Raw genomic sequence first — 19,372 nt, forward strand, 5'->3', positions numbered from 1 at the left:
ACTAGTTGCCACCACATCCTGCATCAGCATGAACTTTCAGGACTGTTGCATGTAACCGAAAAAAAGGAGTAAATAGTTCTTCCTTACAGACTGTGCTCCTATCATAGAACGGCCCCTGCTTCACCTTATCCTGCCCCCCAATCTGTAGTCAAGGTAAATTCTTTCCAAACAACTTACATCTTTCTTTCCCAAAACATAATGTATAAAAGAGCTTGTCAACTCCAGGCTGAGGGACATGTTGCCTTCTCCACCTGGCACTGCTGCTGGGGGTTTAGACTTTATGCCCCAGGTCCTGGTTCTCTTAGCAGGTCCTAACTAGCATATGACTCACTAAACCCTTTGTTTTATAAAGGCTTTCAGCTGTGGAAGTTAAGCTTTTTGTTTTAACAGGTGTTAGGGCTGATTACCAAGGGACTGTTACTATAGCAGGTAAAAATACATATTTCAAAAATAATAAGAGCATCCCCTACCAAATTTGGAAGCACACTTACCTGAATTTTTAAATATGTCAACTGAAGGTCTCTGCCACTAATCCAATGCCAACAGGAGTCCCCAGTTTGGAATGTGGTAAAGGGAGACTTTATTCAAGTGAAACAGCTCAAGTGTTACAGCTCCAGCTGGGGAAATGCAGCTGAAAGTGTGCTCCATCAAAGACAAAGGAGTGGCTTATATAGAGAAGTTCCCCCTATCCCTGATTGATACATTTTTATGCAAAGAAGGTCTCCAAATCTGCACAGTTTGATTGGTGCAAATAGCACTGTCCTGATTGGTTAGAATCACACATTCCGACCGGCATCATGGCTACTCTGATTAGTCAGCAAAGATTCAAATGAAGCTATAGCTGCCCAGCTCCGATTGGACAGGGTAGTTCTCAGTCCCATTGGTCGAAATACAATACCAGGAGCTTCTTTATAAAGGTCAGTTAAGAGGGCATGAACATAGTGCAGGCAGCTTGGCAGCTCAGTCTGCGGCTTTACCCTGACATGCAGTTATGTGTGAGAGGCCCCCTAAACAATGGCTGCGAGACTCTGATTATATTTAGGTCTCATTAACCACAGGCAGTCCTTCTTAGCAGGTACATTCTTTCTTGGGGTCAACAAATGTCCACATAAAAATCAGCAAGGTGGGGGTAGGGAGAAGGGATGAGTAGGTGGAGCACAAAGGACTTTTTAGGGCAGTGAAAAGAATTTGTATGATACCATAATGATGGATACATGTCATTATACATTTGTCCAAACCCATAGAATGTACAACACCAAGGGTGAACCCTAATATAAACCATGGACTTTGGGTGAATATGATGTGTCAGTGCAGGTTCATCAGTTGTAACAGATGTACCATTCTGATGAGGGACGTTAATAGTGGGGGAGGCTGTGCATGTGTGGGGGCAGGGGGTACATGGGAAATCTCTGTACCTTCCCCTCAACTTTGCTGTGAACCTAAAACTACTCAAAAAATAAGTTGTTTTTGTTTTTTTGTTTAATTAGCAAGGCACTGTAAAAATCAACTAACATTCAATTAATCTCCAACTCAATCAACAAAAATTTAAAGCCAATTCTATATTAAGTTTATAATTCTGCAATTTTCACAATTACCACATATTAAATTCCATATAATAACATCATGACAAACCCACAAAAGCTTGCTTAAACCCAAAGTGTAGCTGGAAAAGGAGATGGCATAGCAGCCATCAGAGGAGATGGAAACCAAGGGCTTTGGTTCAAATCTCTACAATGGTTTCATGGGGGATAATCATCTTGAGCAAGTTATTTAATACTGCTGAGTTTCACATTTCTCATCTGTAAAATGGGTACAGAAATGCCTGCCTGCCAATTTCATGTTGCATTCAAGCTCAAATGAGAATGGTACAACTAACAGTCGTGAATGACAAATACCATTACTCTTCCTCCCAAACCCAATCTGGGGCTCCCAAACCCAAGGAGGTGGCGGGCACAGAGGAGTCCAAGGTTCAGCAGCTGGGCAAAGGCTCTGGGTCAGAGCTGTCAGCACGTGCAGACGAAAAGTCTTGGGCCTGGCGAACAGCCAAATGAGAAAAGAGCCACAGCAAAGGTTCCTCTCAAATGCCAAGGACAGCGTCTGCTAAGTACCAAGTCATTTGCAAGCAGGGAATGACTTACACAGTCCTTATTTTCAAAGAGCTTAAACAAAAGCACGCCTTCTTTCCAAAGCTTTAATCATCTTTCTTCTTTAAAATTTCTTTCCCTGATTTTGTGTAGCCTTTTATGTCTCCAAGAGAAATTTCATCCACTTAAAAATGGAAACTCGACCACAAAACTCATGTATTTTGTACCCTTAGCAAAAAGATATTCAAGGCCTTGGAAAATATCCACACCCAATCAAAAGCAAAATCCACACAAAGAACAGACTTTCAGTCTAATCCCTTACACACATAAGTTTCTCTGCTGCTCCCAAACTTATTTCCACTTTATTTAGATTCGGGCAGCTTTTAAATCAGGAGCATGGAGAATGAAGAAAGACTTTAAAGCATAACAGAAAAAGCAAATTTTAGTTCAAACCGATGTTAGCCATTTTCTAGCTGGGAGAAAAATCTTTAACTTCAGTGAGTTCCTCAAAAAACTCCAGGACCTTTACCAGGGCTACTGGCTTTAAGTGGTTCTCTCCCTCAGCCCCTTCAGGTCTTTGTTCAAATTTCACTGCAGTGAAGACTTCTCCGACCACCCTAACTAAATGTGCAATGCGCACCTCCTATACCCTACACCTTTCGCTAATTTATGTCTCTCTACATAGTGTATCACCATCTGTTTTATTGCTTGTGATCTATCTCCCCCAACAAAGATGTAAGAACCATAAGGACAGGGAGTTTTGTTTGCTCTGCTTTCTGTTAAAGTCCCAGAGACTAGTATTATACATACCTGGCCCACAGCAAGGATTCAGAAACATTTGCCTGAAGATATGAATCCAAGCAAGTTAATTCACCCCTCCTCTGGGACTAATAGCACCTACTTTGCAGGGTTGTTTAGAGGACTACTCAGAAATAAAGTAAGAAAAAAGCTTTGCAAAGGCTGAATCGTAAAGAAACATAAAATCTAAACAGACCAATTAACTAGCAAAGAGATTGAGTCAATAATCAAAAACCTCCCAAAACAGAAGTCCAGGACCAGACGGATTCACTAGTGAATTCCACCAAACATTTAAAGAATTAATACCGATTCTTCTCATACTCTTCCAAAACTAGAATGGGGGGAATATTTCCAAACTCATTTTACGAAGCCAGCACTACCCTGATACCAAAACCAGACAAGGACACCACAAGAAAAGACAATTATAAGCCAATATCCCTGATGAACACAGATGCAAAAAATCCTCAACAAAATATAAGCAAATGGAATTCAATATTACATTAAAAGGATCAGTCACCAAGATCAAGTGGGATTTATTCCAGGGATGCAAAGATGGTTCAATATCCACAAAGCAATCAAAGTAATACACCACATTACCAAAATGAAGGATAAAAATCACACGATCATCTCAACAGATGCATAAAAAGCATGACAAAATTCAACAACCATTCATGATAGAAACTCTCAAGAAAGTGGGTACAGAGAGAACATACCTACACATAATAAAGGCCATATACGACAAGCTTACAACTAACATCATTTTAAAAAATGCTTTGCACACTGGCTGGCATACAGTAAATACTCAAACTGTTAGTTTCCTTTCATTTCTCAAGTCAAAATAACTATCCAAAAGTTGCTGAATATTCCAAGCAGGAAACTCTAAAAATATGGCCCAAAGACCACTGTACCCACTGAAACACCCTGGGGAAAAGCAGGGTTGTCTATCACCTATTCACCATAACCGGTGATCATAAGATTTTGTTGCAGTGAAATCAGTGGAAAAATTGGGAACAAGTAGTTAGAAATAGTAATTTTACAGAGAAATTTTCTATTTGCTGAATCTAAAGAGAAAAAAAATGAGATTTGTACTCATGAATTTTTTTAAATTTCATTTTTCTGGTAACTGATTTTTATTATCTTTTACAGATGCATCAGTCAATAATGGACTGGAAATTTTTTTTTTAAGCCTCAATCTTCACTATGGTATGGAAAGCACTAGTCAAGCATGCTTGATGTAGCACAGAAAGCTACAGAGCACCAACAAAGCTAACTCACTCTACACATTCAAAAATACAATTTTGGGTTCTAAGCCAAAAGAGGCATGGATGAAAGAGAAGTAAGCAGAAAGGTAAGCTCAACTGCCAGGAGTTGCCTCAGGGTTCTACGCCAGTCCTAGAACTTAAGAGAATTCCTTAAGACAGTGTTTCCAAGATTTTTCCCCCATATACTCCAATGGCAAGAGTCCCAGAGACCCAGGGAGAAGAGGATGACAAACAGGCATGAGGAAATTTGAGGATGACAGATACGTACATTGTCTTGATTGTGGTGATGATGTTATGAGTAAAAACTTATAGTGTAAAACTCAAATATGAGCAACTTGTATGCTAACTGTACCTCAAAGAAAGGAAACAAATGCAAGGCAATGGAGAACAATAAGATATGAAGAATATGGAGACAAAGACAAGACTAAGTGATCAAGATGGAGGAGTAGGAAAAGGCTGTGCTACAACTAAATTACAGAATAACACCCTTGAAGACGAGATGAATAAAACTCCTATAACCAAAGATATAAAGAAGAAGCCATGTTGAGACTGTGTAGAGACACAAGACAGGCTGTTCCCATACTCACGTATTGTGGTTAAGATTCATGAGGGATATTTCGGCTCTTAAGAGCTCCCCAGAGGAGCGAGAGGTCACAGCCCCACACCAAGATGCCCAGCCCAGACTACCAGTGCCAGGAAGAGGAATCCCCACAATATCTGGGTGTGAAAGTCAGCAGGGATTCCGTCTGGGTGAAATGGTGGGCTGCAGGGGTTCCAAGCATTCCTCTTAAACAGCCCAAGCACAGACTCACTCACTCACTAACACTAGTCCTAAGCTCCAGCGAAGGGACAGCAACTCGAAAAGCACCAGGGATACAGGGAGGAATTGAACTGTCTGGCTTCAGAGCAAGGACTGGAGGAGCAGCTCTATCACAGACAGAAGTGCTGGCAGATGCCATTGTTCCTTGGGTAAGCCTCCCACCACACCGTCAGCAGACACAGGCAGGCGCAAGACTGAGTTGCCATCAAACTGGCTAATGCTCCTCGAACTGGCTAACACACCTTTTGATTCCTTTAGGCCCCTCCCCACCCAACTCTAACGCCCAGCGCAAACATCTTTCAACAGCTGTTTCTGACAAGCAATTAGCCTGGCCCATGCTGCAGACTTTCTTAATATCTTTCAAAGGTCCACAGACACCAAACAAGCTGGGGCTGTCTTCAGCATGTCCTGTACCTCTTGCTAAGCGATCCCAAGCCTGGCACCACTGGCAACCAGGGTTGGTTCACAGCATAACCTCTCCCATGTGAAACCAAGCACAGAATGGGCAGCTACCAACTGCAGCTCATTTAGTAGCTCCCACCAGGTGGCCAAAATGAGACAAAAAACATGTCCCAAATGAAAGAACAGGACAAAACTCCAGAAAAGACCTAAAGTAAATGGAAACTAGCAATCTATCAGATACAAAGTTCAAAACTTGGTTATAAGGACATTCTCAATGAACTTAATGGAAGAATACATGAACTCAGTGAGAACTTACACAAAGACATAAAAACCATAAAAAAGAACCAATCAGAAATAAAGAATACATTAACTGAAATAGAGAATACATTAGAGGGAATCAACAACAAATTAGGTAAAGCAGAGGATCAAATCAGCGATTTGGAAGATATGGTAGCAAAGAACACCCAATCAGAACAGCAAGAAGAAAAAAGAAATAAAAACAATGAGAATGGTTTAAGGGACTTCTGGTGCAACATCAAAGATAAAACATTCAAATCATAGGGATACCAGAGAAGAGAGACAGCAAGGGATTTAAAATCTATTTGAAGAAATAATTATGAAAACTTCCCTAACCTGGCAAAGGATGTAGACATACAAACCCAGGAAGCACAGAGTCCCAAACAAGATGAACCCAAAGAAGCTACACCAAGACACATCATTATTAAAATGACAAAGGTTAAAGGCAAAGAGAGAATCTTAAAAGTAGCAAGAGAAAAGCAGTTAGCTGCCCAAAAGGGAGCTCCCATAAGACTGTCAGCTGATTTTTCAACAGAAACATTGCAGGCCAGAAGGGACTGGCACAAAATATTGGAAGTGATGAAAAGTAAGGACCTACACAAAGATCACTCTATCCAGCAAGGCTATCATTTAGAATCAAAGGAGAGATAAAGAGCTTACCAGACAAAAAAAGCTAAAGGAGTTCGTCACCACCAAGCCAGTATTACAAGAAATGTTAGAAAGACTTCTTTAAGAAGAAGAAAACAATACATCATAAATATGAATAAAATGGTAATAACTACATACTTGGCAATACTTACTCTAAATATAAATGGATTAAATACTCCAATACAAAATATAGGATGGCTAAATTGATAAGAAAACAAGGCCAGATGGCTCAGTTGGTTAGAGCTCGAGCTTTTAACAACAAGGTTGCTGGTTCACTTCCCACATGGGCCAGTGAACTGCGCCCTCCACAACTAGATTGAAAGCAACGGCTTGAGCTTGGAGCTGAGCTGCCGGTGGCGACCGGTTCACTCAGTGGATAGAGCACAGTGCTCATAACCAAGGTTGCCGGTTCAATTTCCACATGGACCAGTGAGAAGCAACAGATTGATCTGAGATGCCAGTACATCGGCCGGTTGACAAGGTGGTTGGAGCACGGTGCTCATAACACCAAGGTCACTGGTTCAAGTCCCACATGGACCAGTGAGCTGTGCCCTCCACAACTAGATTGAAAACAACGACTCGATTTGGAGCTGAGCTGCACCCCCCGCGCCTCCCCACAACTAGATTGAAAAACAATGACTTGACATCCTGGAAAAAAAAAACACTGTTCCCGAATATTCCCCAATTGAAAAAAAAGACAAGACTAAAACTAATACTGTCTACAACAGACACACTTCATGTTCAAAGACACACACAGACTGAAAGTAAAGGGATAGATAAAGATATTTCCTGCAACTGGTTATGAAGGAAAATCTGGGGTAGGAATACTTATAGTGGACAAAACAGACTTTAAAACAAAGACTGTATCAAGAGACTAAGAAGATCATTTCATAATGATAAAGGGTTCAATTCAACGACAGGATATAACCCTTGTAAACATTTATACATCCAACACAGGAGCACCTAAATACATAAAGCAAATATTGACAGATGTAAAGGGAGAGGTTGACAGTAATACAGTCTAGTAGGGGACTTTAATACCCCCAATGACATCAATGGATAGATCATCCAGACAGAAAGTCAAAAAGGAAACAGCAGCCTTAAATGATACATTAGAGCAGATGGATTTAACGTTTTTAGGACATTTGACCTCAAAGCAGCAGAATATACATTCTTTTCAAGTGCACCCAGAATGTTTTCAGAAGAGACTCACATATTAGGCCACAAAGCAAGTCTCAATAAATTTAAGAAGACTCAAATCTCATCAAGTATCTTCTCCTATCAAAATGGCATGAATTTATAAATTAATTACAAGAAAACTGAAAAACACAGAAACACATGGAGGCTAGATAACATGCTCCTAAACAATGAATGCATTGACGAGATTAAGGGAAAAATCAAAATGGACCTTCAGACAAATGATAATGAAAACACAACAACCCCAAAAGCTATGGGCCACAGTCAAAGCAGTTCTAAGAGGAAAATTCATAGCAAAACAAGCCTAGCTCAAGAAACAAGAAAAATATCAAATAAACAATTTAACTTTACACTTAAAGGAACTATTAATAGAAAATGAAGAACAAACAAAGCCCAAAGTGAGTACAAGGAAGGAAATAATAAACATCAGAGCTGAAATAAACAAAATTGAGTCAAAAAACACACAAAAGATCAATGAAACAAATTACTCCAGAAAACTGAAGAGGAGGAAAGGCTGCCAAGTTCATTTAACAAGGCCAGCATTTCCCTGATTCCAAAACCAGACAAAAATTACAAAAAAGGAAGAGTATGAGTATATGCCAATATCCCTGATGAATACAGATGCAAAAATCCTCAACAAAATATTAGCAATCCAAATTCAGCAATATATTAAAAAGATCATACACCATGATCAAGTGGGATTTATTCCTGGAATGCAAGGTTGGTCCAATATCCACCAATGAATTAATGTGATACACCACATAAACAAAATGCGTATAATTTCAGGGGTGGCCGCTTAGCTCAGTTGGTTGGAGCACGGTGCTAGTAGCACCAAGGTTGCCGGTTCAATCCCTTCATGGGCCACTGTGAGCTGCACCCTCCTTAAAAAGAAAAAAATCATTTGACAAAATCCAGCATCCAGTCATATAAAAACTCTCAGCAAAGAGGGAACAGAGGAAACATACCTCAACATAATAAAGGCCATATATGACAAACCAACAGCTAAAATCATACTCAACGGTGAAAAGCCTAAATTGTTTTCCTTAAGATTGGAAACAAGACAAAGATACCCACTTTCACCACTTTTATTCAATGTAGTATTGGAAGTCCTAGCCACAGCATTCAGACAAGAAAAATATATACAAGGCATCCAGATTGAAAAGAAAGAAGGAAAACTGTCATTATTATCAAACGGAAAGGATACTACACATAGAGAACCCTAAAATTTTCACCAAAAAAATCTATTAGAACTCAAAAGTCAATGTACTAAAATAGCAGAATACAAAATTAATATTCAGAAATTGGTAGCATTTTTATACACCAATAGTGAACTATCAGAAAGAGAAATTAAGGAAACAATCCTGTTTACAATTGCATTAAAAAACAACAACCTTGGAATAAATTTAACCAAGGAGGTAAAAGACCTATCCTCTGAAAATTATAAGACATTGAAAAGATACAGATAAATGGAAGCATACACCATGCTCATGAGTAGGAATAATTAACATCGTTAAAATGTCCATTCTATCCAAAGCAATCTATAGATTCAGTGCAATCCCTATCAAGATACCAATGGCATTCTTTCTCAGAACTGGAACAAATAATCTTACAGTTTATATGGAACTTCAAAAGACCCTGAATAGCCAAAGAAATCTTAAGAAAGAACAAAGTTTGTGGTATCACGCTACCTGATATCAAACTATACTACAAGGCTATAGTAATCAAAACAGCATGGTACTGGCATAAAACAGACACAAAGACCGACGGATCAGAATAGAGACCCCAGAAATCACCCCATACCTGTACAGTCAATTGAACTATGACAAAGCTGGCAAAAATATACAGTGGGGAAAAAGTAGTCTCTTCAATAAACGGTGCTGGGAAAATTGGACAGACACATGCAAAAGAATGAACTGGATCACTTTCTTTCACCATATATAAGAACAAATTCAAAATGGATTAAAGACTTAAATATAAGACCTGAAACCATAAAACTCCTACAAATAAAAATAGGCAGTAAACTATTTGATATCACTCTTAGTTATAATTTTTTGGATATGTCTCCTTGGAAAAGGGAAACAAAGGGAAAAAATAGAACTATATCAAACTAAAAAAGTTTTTGCATAGCAAAGGAAACCATCAATAAAACAAAAAGAAAACCTACTGAATGGGAGAAGATATTCACCAACAATACATCTGATGAGGAGTTAATATCCAAAATATATGAAGAACTCATGCAACTTAACACCAAAAAACAAAACAATCCAATTTAAAAATGGGCAGAGGACCTGAATGGACATTTCTCCAAAAAAGACATACAGATGGCCAATAGTCACACAAAAAGATGCTCAACATCACTAATCATCAGAGAAATGCAAATTAAAATGAGATGTCACCTCACACCTGTCAGAATGGCTATTACCAATAAATCAACAGGTAAGTGTTGGTGAGGATGTAGAAAAAAGGGAAACTTCGTGAACTGTTAGTGGGACTGCAAATTGGTACAGCCAATGGAAAACAGTGTGGAGGTTCCTCAAAAAATTAACAATAGAACTACTTTATGATCCAGCAATCCCACTTTTGGGTATTTATCTCAAGAAATCCAAAACACTAAATCGAAGATACATGCATCCCTATGTTCACTTCAGCATTATTCACAATAGCCAGGATATGGAAGTAACCTAAGCAACCAATGATAGACAAATGAATAAAGAAGACGTGGTACATGTATACAATGGAGAAAGAATGAAATGTTACCATTTGCAACAACATGGATGGCTTAGAGGGTATTATGCTAAGTGAAATAAGTCAGAAAGAGAACAGCAAATACCATATGATTTCACTTATATGTGGTATCTAAAACACAAAATAAACAAAACAAACAGACTCATGGATACAGAGAACAAACTGATCATTGACAGATAGAAGAGGGATAGGGGCTGGGTGAAAAATGGGATATGATTAAGAAGTACAGGGGCCGGCCCGGTGGCTCAGGCGGTTAGAACTCCATGCTCCTAACTCCGAAGGCTGCCGGTTCGATTCCCACATGGGCCACTGGGCTCTCAACTGCAAAGTTGCCAGTTCAATTCCTCGACTCCCGCAAGGGATGGTGGGCAGCGTCCCCTGCAACTAAGATTGAACACGGCACCTTGAGCTGAGCTGCCACTGAACTCCCAGATGGCTCAGTTGGTTGGAGCGCATCCTCTCAACCACAAGGTTGCCAGTTCAATTCCTCGACTCCCGCAAGGGATGGTGGGCAGTGTCCCCTGCAACTAAGATTGAACATGGCACCTTGAGCTGAGCTGCCACTGAACTCCCAGATGGCTCAGTTGGTTGGAGCGCGGGCTCTCAACCACAAGGTTGCCGGTTCCACTCCCGCAGGGGCTGGTGGGCTGCGCCCCCTGCAACTAGCAAGGGTGACTGGACCTGGAGCTGAGCTGCGCCCTCCACAACTAAGACTGAAAGGACAACAACTTGACTTGGAAAAGTCCTGGAAGTACAAACTGTTCCCCAATAAAGTCCTGTTCCCCTTCCCCAATAAATCTTAAAAAAAAAAAAAAAGAAGTACAAATTGGTAGTTACAAAATAGTCACAGCGATGTAAAGTACAGCATAAAGATTATAGTCAATAATGTAATAACTATGTATGGTGTCAGGTGGGTACTAGGTTTATCGGGGGAATCACTTTGTAAGTTATATAAATGTCTAACCACTATGTTGTACACCTGACACTAATATAATATTGAATGTCAACTGTAATTGAAAAATTAAAAAAGACAGGCTTGAAACATAAGTTCCATAGTAAAAAAGCTACAGTTGCTCAAATCCTCCTTTGAAAAAATTCTTCTACTGGCTTTGTAATAGGCCAGTCCTAACACAACCAGTATTTAGTCATAAAATCAACATTTATTTATTGTGTCTTTCTGTATTTTATTAGTTTCATAATTCCTGTACTAAATTCACATTTTTCAGTAAAACTTGACCCTTTTCTCACCTTTTTTAAAATTTAAGGGTCAGTGGTTCTTGGCCTGGAGGCAGGCTGTTGATTAAATCTGTCCAAGCTCCAGAACAGATGGTGGCAAATGAGATACTCTCCCTCAGCAAATTTCAAGACAGTCTCTCAGTTGTCCCCTCCACACACTGAACAGCTCTCCTAAATAATATCTGTTAAAAATCCATGCTTTTCTATGTGTATTTTCTTATCATATAGGATTGTGTGCTAAATGCTCAAAAACTAAAAATGAGAATATTTAAAGAAAGAGTAAATGGTTAAGATTCACCATTTAAAACAGCTACGTATTATTCCTACTTTTATAACTACATTAATAAACATTTATGTAATAATATGTGAGACTGCTGTGTTCACTACCGAACGCTATTCCAACGTAAGGTATTACGTTTCTCTAAGAGTATCTATGGTCCCACTTTAGTCAAATCATGTAGATAATGAGCAATTATAGACAAACATGTTTCTTTTCAAAGGTATTCACATTGTTGAAAAATAGGTCAAAGAGAATGTCTAGAACAGCAGAACCATAGTGGACTGTGGCTCAAAACCTTCCACAACTACTATTCACACTAATAAGACCTACAGAATCACTGTTATGAAGTCTCTTGTTATTTTCATATAAGATGTAATATGCTCCAGGAGCCAGACATATAAACTTGAAATATTTAGCTCTCAGTTCCTCCATCCTTAAAAAGATCTTTTTCCTTCTTTAGATAACCTCAAAAGGTTACCTAAAGTGACAACCTTTTGCCTTCCTGTTATTAACTTGACTTACGAACATCGTGTCTTCTCTACTGCACTATAACCTTGAGGAAGGAAGCATAACATTTACATCCTTCCCAATAAATAATACACAGATACTGAATACTCACTGCAGAAAAGAAAGGAATAAAGATACACATAAGGTTTCTATAATCCTATTTATAGCCCAGAGATTTTTGACAAGAAAATCAAACATTTGAAATGTTTGATTGCCTCTGAGAAATGTCGCCGCACTCATCAAACCCCCTCCACCGTGACCACCAGCCAGCTGCTTAGTGTTCTCTGGCCTGAGCTTTCTGCAGAGTCCGTTTTTCCAGAGAGCCGAGGGCTAACACTGCAGCGGCAGGAGCTCCGTGCCCCCCCACCACCCCCCAGCACCAGAACACAGAGCTGGGTACCATCAGGCTGGTCCGTCTTCCTCACCGTCTGCCGCTCACGCCCACTGCCGTGCTGCTGGCCTCCAATGCTGTCCCTTCTCCTGGCTCTTCCTCAATAACTTTTCCTGTTCTTCTCCACTGCTTCCTGGGATGGCCACATTCCTCTGAGATACTGCTGCTCCCACTGGGAGCCAAGCCATCAGAGTACACAGAACATAACCTCGTTGAGTCATTGGCTCTTTTCCTCTTCTGTGTCTGTTCACTTCTGGGAGTTCAGAGCCTCATTTGCCATTAAAAAGGTTCCTCCTCCACCACCAACCTGCCAGTAACTTCTGGATGCCAGAGACCCTGGGTTTCTGGAAAAGTGACCTCTTCAGAGCCGGAGAGAATATTATATTAATGTAATGTTTTGATGTACTTTTCTCCACAGAAACAAACATAAATAATGGTTCACCTCCATCTAAGTTGAGGAAACAAGTTCTCCATAATTCTTATAAACATATCCTACAAGCAAAGATGTACATATACCTTTCTCCATTTATGTAGCAATCAAGAAACTAAAAAATATTTTAGTATTATTTTTCCCCTAAATAACTATCCCCTCTATTATCACTCTCTCCCTCTACCCTTAAAAAAACAGGATGTTGGGAAAGGAGTCTCTTTGACAAATGATGCTGGGAAAATTGCATATACATATGCAAAAGTTGGACCCTTATATTAAACAAGTATTCACTCATGTCAAACTTATAAACTTTTGTGTATCAAAGGATACAATCAGCAGGGTATAAAGTTAACCTATAGAATGGGAAAAAATATTCACAAATCATATATGTGATAAGGCGTTCATATTCAGAATATATAAAGAACTCAACAATAAAAAATCAAATAACCCAACTAAAAAATAGGCAAAGGATTTAGAATAGACATTTCTCCAAAGGTGACATACAAATGGCCAAACAAGCACATGAAAAGGTGCTCAACATCACTAATGGCTTCATTTGCATCAGGGAAATGCAAATCCAAACCACAATGAGATACCAACCCACAGCCATTAGGACAGCTACTATCAAAACAAAAGCAAAAAAACACAGAAAATAACAAGTGTTGGTGGAGATGTAGAGGAGCTGGAACCCTGGGTGGTGTTGGTGGGAACATAAAACGATGCAGCTGCTATGGAAAACAGTATGGCAGTTCCACAAAAGAATTAAAAATAGAGCTGCCATATAATCCAGCAATACCACTTCTAGGTATATATCCAAGAGAGTTGAAAGCAGGGTCTCAGATATCTGAATATACATGTTCATAGTAACGCTGTTCACAATAGCCAAGAGGGGTAAGCAACCCAGACATCCATCACCGACGAATGAACAAAATGTGGTAAATACATACAACGGAATACTACGCAGCCTTAAAAAGGAAGGAAAGTCTGTCACATGGATGAACTCTGAGGACATTATGCTACATGAAACAAGCTAGTCACAAAAGGACAAATACTGTATGGTTTCACCAATATGAGGCATCTAAAGTAGTGAAACTCATAAATGTAGAGAGAGAATGGCGCTTACCAGAGGCTGGGGAGTGGGGGAAATGAGGAGCTGTTATTCAATGGGCATAGAGTTTCTGTTCTGCAAGACGGAAAGTTCTGGAAATGTTTCATAACAGTGTAAATATACTTAACACAACTGAACTACATACACTTAAAAATTATTACGTTGATAAAATTTATATTTTTTAACCACAATGAAAATTTTTTTTAAAAAGCCCCCAGCATGATATATTCAAAAGAGCATGAGTTTCAGTCTTACAGACCCAAGTTTGAACCCCCGTCAGGTCTGCCACTCACTGTGGCCGTGGGCAAGTTACCCTCTGAGAGTCAGTCTCCTCATCTATATAAATGAGGGTATAAATAATATATATCTTAAAACGTTGATCTGACAATGAGATGAGAACTGCTGACACAGAAGACAAGCACGGTTGGATTCTTTCATTCTACCCCCAGAGACGGCATCACCAGCCTCAAAGCAGCAAATGTGAACTAAAGGCTCACTGAATCATGTACTACTCTTGGGGGGTTCGCCAGGAATCCACATTTAATCTTCACCAGAAGGGGAGCAGGCAGGATTGTAACGCCCACTTTGCTAATGAGGAAACGGAAGCAGGCAAGTGGCCTAGATTGCCCAGGCCCCCGAGTAAGTGAGGGAGCCCCATAAACCCTGAAACACTTATTTTTACATCACATAGACATGAGACAGAAAATTCTAGCAATGCAGAAAATTGATGAGCATAAAAGCAAAGGGGACATAACACATAAAGCAGAACATAAGACTAGTGTCCCAAAGGTTGAATTAAACGATCACATAGGATTAAGAAAAATAATTTTTTACATTTGCAATTTTCATTTCCAAACACTGGTTTAAAAGGCTATCCAATCTCACTGCCTATCTTTTTTAAAAGTTCATTCCCTCTCCAAGCATTCATTTTAATATTCAGTTGTCTTTGGAGACAATTTTTAATTCTACCTCACAATGCAGTTTAAATCAATTTAGTTCTTATTTCTTGTTCCATCTGAGACAGAAAAGAGCTGGTTAACACCCGCTATGATTCCTAAATCACTAAATTATGTGCTGACCATATTTTAACAGCGACTCTTGTGCCTACTAAATTTTAAAGCATCCACTTTAGTAATCCTGCCACAAATGTATTACCTTGGCTAAGCCCTAACATGACATCACCAGTGTAGTAACCTTATATTTCATCCCACTTCAACCACCCTTGTGGAATGTAGACAGGGTCTCTGAGAACGCAAAAAAGTTGCCTCTGAGCTTTTAACGGTACCCACAGTGAACAAGGCTGAGCTGAAAGAAGTATTTCAGAGGTCAATTCAGTTATGGAGCAATTCTGGGTTTAGACAGAAATGGACTCAGAGGAACCTCAGAGTTCTTGTTCAGCTGCTCTCTGAGGGCTGGAGCCGAGCTCTGGCCCTGCCTGTTCGGTAACCCTGGGGTCTGGGACTGCACACAACATGCCCATTTGGGATAATTACAAAAGTCAGTTTCCTTCAGGCTACACTGTTAGCAACACCCTTATTTCTTTTATGGTGGTGTCATCTCACATCTATTTGACAACCCCAGTTTCAGCTTCAGCCCTCACATGACAACATAGCTGAAGCCACCTGATACACATTCTACTTCGACCACCCTTGTGGAACTTAATTGTATGTTCATTCTCAATATACGCTAAGTTCTGAGCTAACAGGTTTATATAAGAAGCATACCATAATGGTAAAAGCAGCTGAAAGACTGGTTTTTGAAAAATTAAATTTATTGGGGGTGACATTGGTTAACAACATTATAAGCTTCAAGTGTACAATTCTGTAACTTATCATCTGTATATTGCACTCTGGGCTCACCACCCACCACTCTTCTGTCACCATATATTTGACCCCTTTACCCTCTTCAACTTTCCCCAACCCTGCCTCCCCTCTGGTAACCACCCTTCTGTTGTATCTATGAGTTTGTTTGGTTGGTTGGTTTGTTTGTTGCTTTCTATTTTACATCCCACATGAGTAAAATCATATGGTTCTTGTCCTTTTCCATCTGACTTATTTCACTTAGCACAATACTCTCACGATCCATCCATGTGGTCACAAATGGCGGTATTTCATCCTGTCTTACGGCCAAGTAATATTCTATTGTATATATGTATCACATCTTTATCCAATCATCCTTTGAAGGACACTTAGGTTGTTTCCATGTCTTGGCTGCTGTGAATAAAGCTGCAATGAACATAAGGGTACATATATCTTTATGAATAAGCGTTTTCAAATTTTTCAGGTAGATACCCAGAAGAGAAATTGCTGGGTCATATGGTAGTTCTAGTTTTAATTGTTTAAGGAACCTCCATACTGTTTGCCATAGTGGCTGCACCAATTTATATTCCCACCAGCAATGTATGAGGGCTCCTTTTTCTCCACATCTTCTCCAACACTTGTTATTTTTTATCTTGTTGATGATGGCCATTCTAACAGGTGTGAGGTGATAGCTCATTGTGGTTTTGATTTGCATTTCCCTAATAGCTAGTGAAGTTGAGCATTATTTCTTATATCTGTTGGCTGTTTGTATGTCTTCTTGAGAGAAGAGTCTGTTCAGGTCCTCTGCCCATTTTTTAATTGGACAGTTTGGGTTTTTCTGGTGTTGAGTTGTATGACTTCTTTATATATTTTGGATATTAGCCCTTTATCAGAGGTGTGGTTTGCAAATATCTTCTCCCATTTGGTTGGTTGCTTTTTTATTTTGTTGATGGTTTCTTTTGCTGTGCAGAAGCTTTTTGATTTGATGTAATCCCATTCATTTATTTTTGCTTTTACTTCACTTGCCTTTGGGGTCAAGTTCAGAAGGTTCATAGGCTTAGTACCTATGTTTTCTTCCATGTATTTTATTGTTTCAGGTCTTGCGTTTAAGCCTTTAATCTATTTTGAGTTAACTTTTACTTTTATGTATGATGTCAAATAGCAGTTTAGTTTCATTGTTTTGCATGTGGTTTTCCAATTTTCCTAACACCATTTATTGAAGAAGCTCTCTTTTCTCCATTGTATGTTTTTGGCTCCTTTAAGACTGGGTTTGAAATCTACCAGCAGACGGCCCTTGAGCTTGAACTGCAATATGGGCTCTTCCTTGGGTCTTCAGACTGCCAGGTTACTCTGCAGATTTCATAACTGTGTGAGTCAATTCCTTAAAATCTCTCTTCCCCCACCCACACCACACACACACACACACACACACACACACACACACACACTTAGCCTTGAAGCACAACGCTGGTAAAACAAGTGGTCATTTATCAAAACATACACAGACACACAGAAGGCATCATTCTGGCTCTACTAAAAGTACATTTCAGGGGAAAAAATTGGTTAAAGGTTTTGTTTTTACTAATTTGACAAATAAAACGCCTTCGTGGTGGGAGTAAGGGGGTGGGCTCCGTTTGCTCACTGCCAAATCCCTAGAACAGTCCCTGGTATAAAATATTTGTAGAATAAATGACTATCAAATACGTTTTTCAAGGCTGAGTTAGTGGCAAACCATTTTATAAATGTTTGCCTATTTAATTGTTGATTAACTCACTGAAAAATTACAAAAGCGCACACACACACACACACACACACGCACACAGAGTGCTCACAAGTTCATGTTGAAGGAGGAGACTCTCCAGGCTCCACAGCAACCGTATCACAGAATACGTCTAATTTCACATAGGTTTTGTTTGAGGGTAGAGCGTAGCAGGATGTTTTAAAAAGAAAAAAGAAAATTCTTTTAAATGTGAAGAATGTGATCCCTATTAAGAGACGAAATTTTGATGATTTCCTTTCAGAATTCTGCAGTGTTTATAATGTAATACAAAACTAATACTGTGCTGCAAAACAGAAGTAATAGTTTGGAAGCTATTAAGATAGCTGATTATAAGACCACAATTAGAAAGTTTTATTTTCTTACTCCTTATAGAACATAATTATACATCATAGACAATTAAAATCAACTCATATTTATAGACTAAGAAATCAAAATAAATTTCTTCAATTACATGCAATGTGAATTACTGAAGAACAACATACTTTAGAAGTTACTTTCAAATGTTTTAACACTGCAGAGGATATTTAAAAATTCTCAGGAACCAATTCCAACATTCTCTAGACTAGTACTCCTAACAACCATAGGAGGCAGGATTATTACAATTATACCTATTGCCAGAGCTTTCTGAAGAGGACTTTACATGCAACTCTAAATTAAAGCCAATTACTCCATACAGAATAACTTCTTGGAAGAGATGGTTAGTTCCCTGCTCAATCAATCCTGATAGTGGGAACCAAGTGCTGCATCGGCCACCATGGTAGGGTTTCTGCAGTGTTATTTTCCTATCTTTAAATGTGGTCTTAAAAGTTTTCTCACAGTTGATGTAGAAGGATATTTGTCTCCAACATATTCTGCAGATTAAGCCAATTTGACTATCTCACATTTAAAAAAAGCCAGAACAGCGAAGACATTTCGAGTATTATAAAAATGCTCTGGTGGGCTGATAAAATCTATCCTACAAATTCAAGGGAAGAAAAGGTCATCAATGTTAAATCTACAATTACCTTTGAGGAAAGAAAGAAGAAATAAAATAGAGTCACTATCGTCAAGTTGCTAAAGTATTAAAATCAAGTAAGCTGAGAAATGAGGAAACAATTCAATTCTTGCCTCAACTAGTCTAGCAACTTACTTTTGAACTTTCCAGTTTTGTATCAATGCCTGAAAATTATATAAATCCTACAAGTAACCCTTTTAAGAACGTAGGAAAGAACGTTCATGTGAAGAACTTAGGAAAGAATTTTCACATGTCCAGACTACGTGACATCCATTATTCAGACGGCCTGACACCCATTACCCAGACCACCAAACATCTGTCAGATTACCATCTTGAATCAGTCCAGCAGCTAACAGTGCAGGACTGATTCTTCTCAAGAATATGCTTCTTACTATAAGAACACTCAGCTTTTCTTTCTGCTTTGGAACATTCTGGGTATTACCTAGTGGTAATTCTGATTTGCAAATCCCAAGACCCTTAAATAAATTTTTATCATTTATTTCTAGTCAAAGCCTCCTTCCTGATTCATTTATGCTCTGTTGACACCTTCCAGTATGTTTCAGAGATATCGCAAAAAGAATTGCCACAAAGACT

At 39.1% G+C, this 19,372-nt stretch overlaps 1 protein-coding gene across 3 annotated transcripts in view; it reads right to left on the minus strand.

Moving 5' to 3' along the window:
- LIMS1 (LIM zinc finger domain containing 1) overlaps positions 1-19,372 on the minus strand; it is a 154,066-nt gene that overhangs the window by 112,899 nt on the left and 21,795 nt on the right. The gene's annotated exons all lie outside the window — the stretch shown is intronic.

Source organism: Rhinolophus sinicus, linkage group LG05, assembly GCF_036562045.2.
Source record: "Rhinolophus sinicus isolate RSC01 linkage group LG05, ASM3656204v1, whole genome shotgun sequence".
NCBI classification, from domain to species: Eukaryota; Metazoa; Chordata; class Mammalia; order Chiroptera; family Rhinolophidae; genus Rhinolophus; species Rhinolophus sinicus.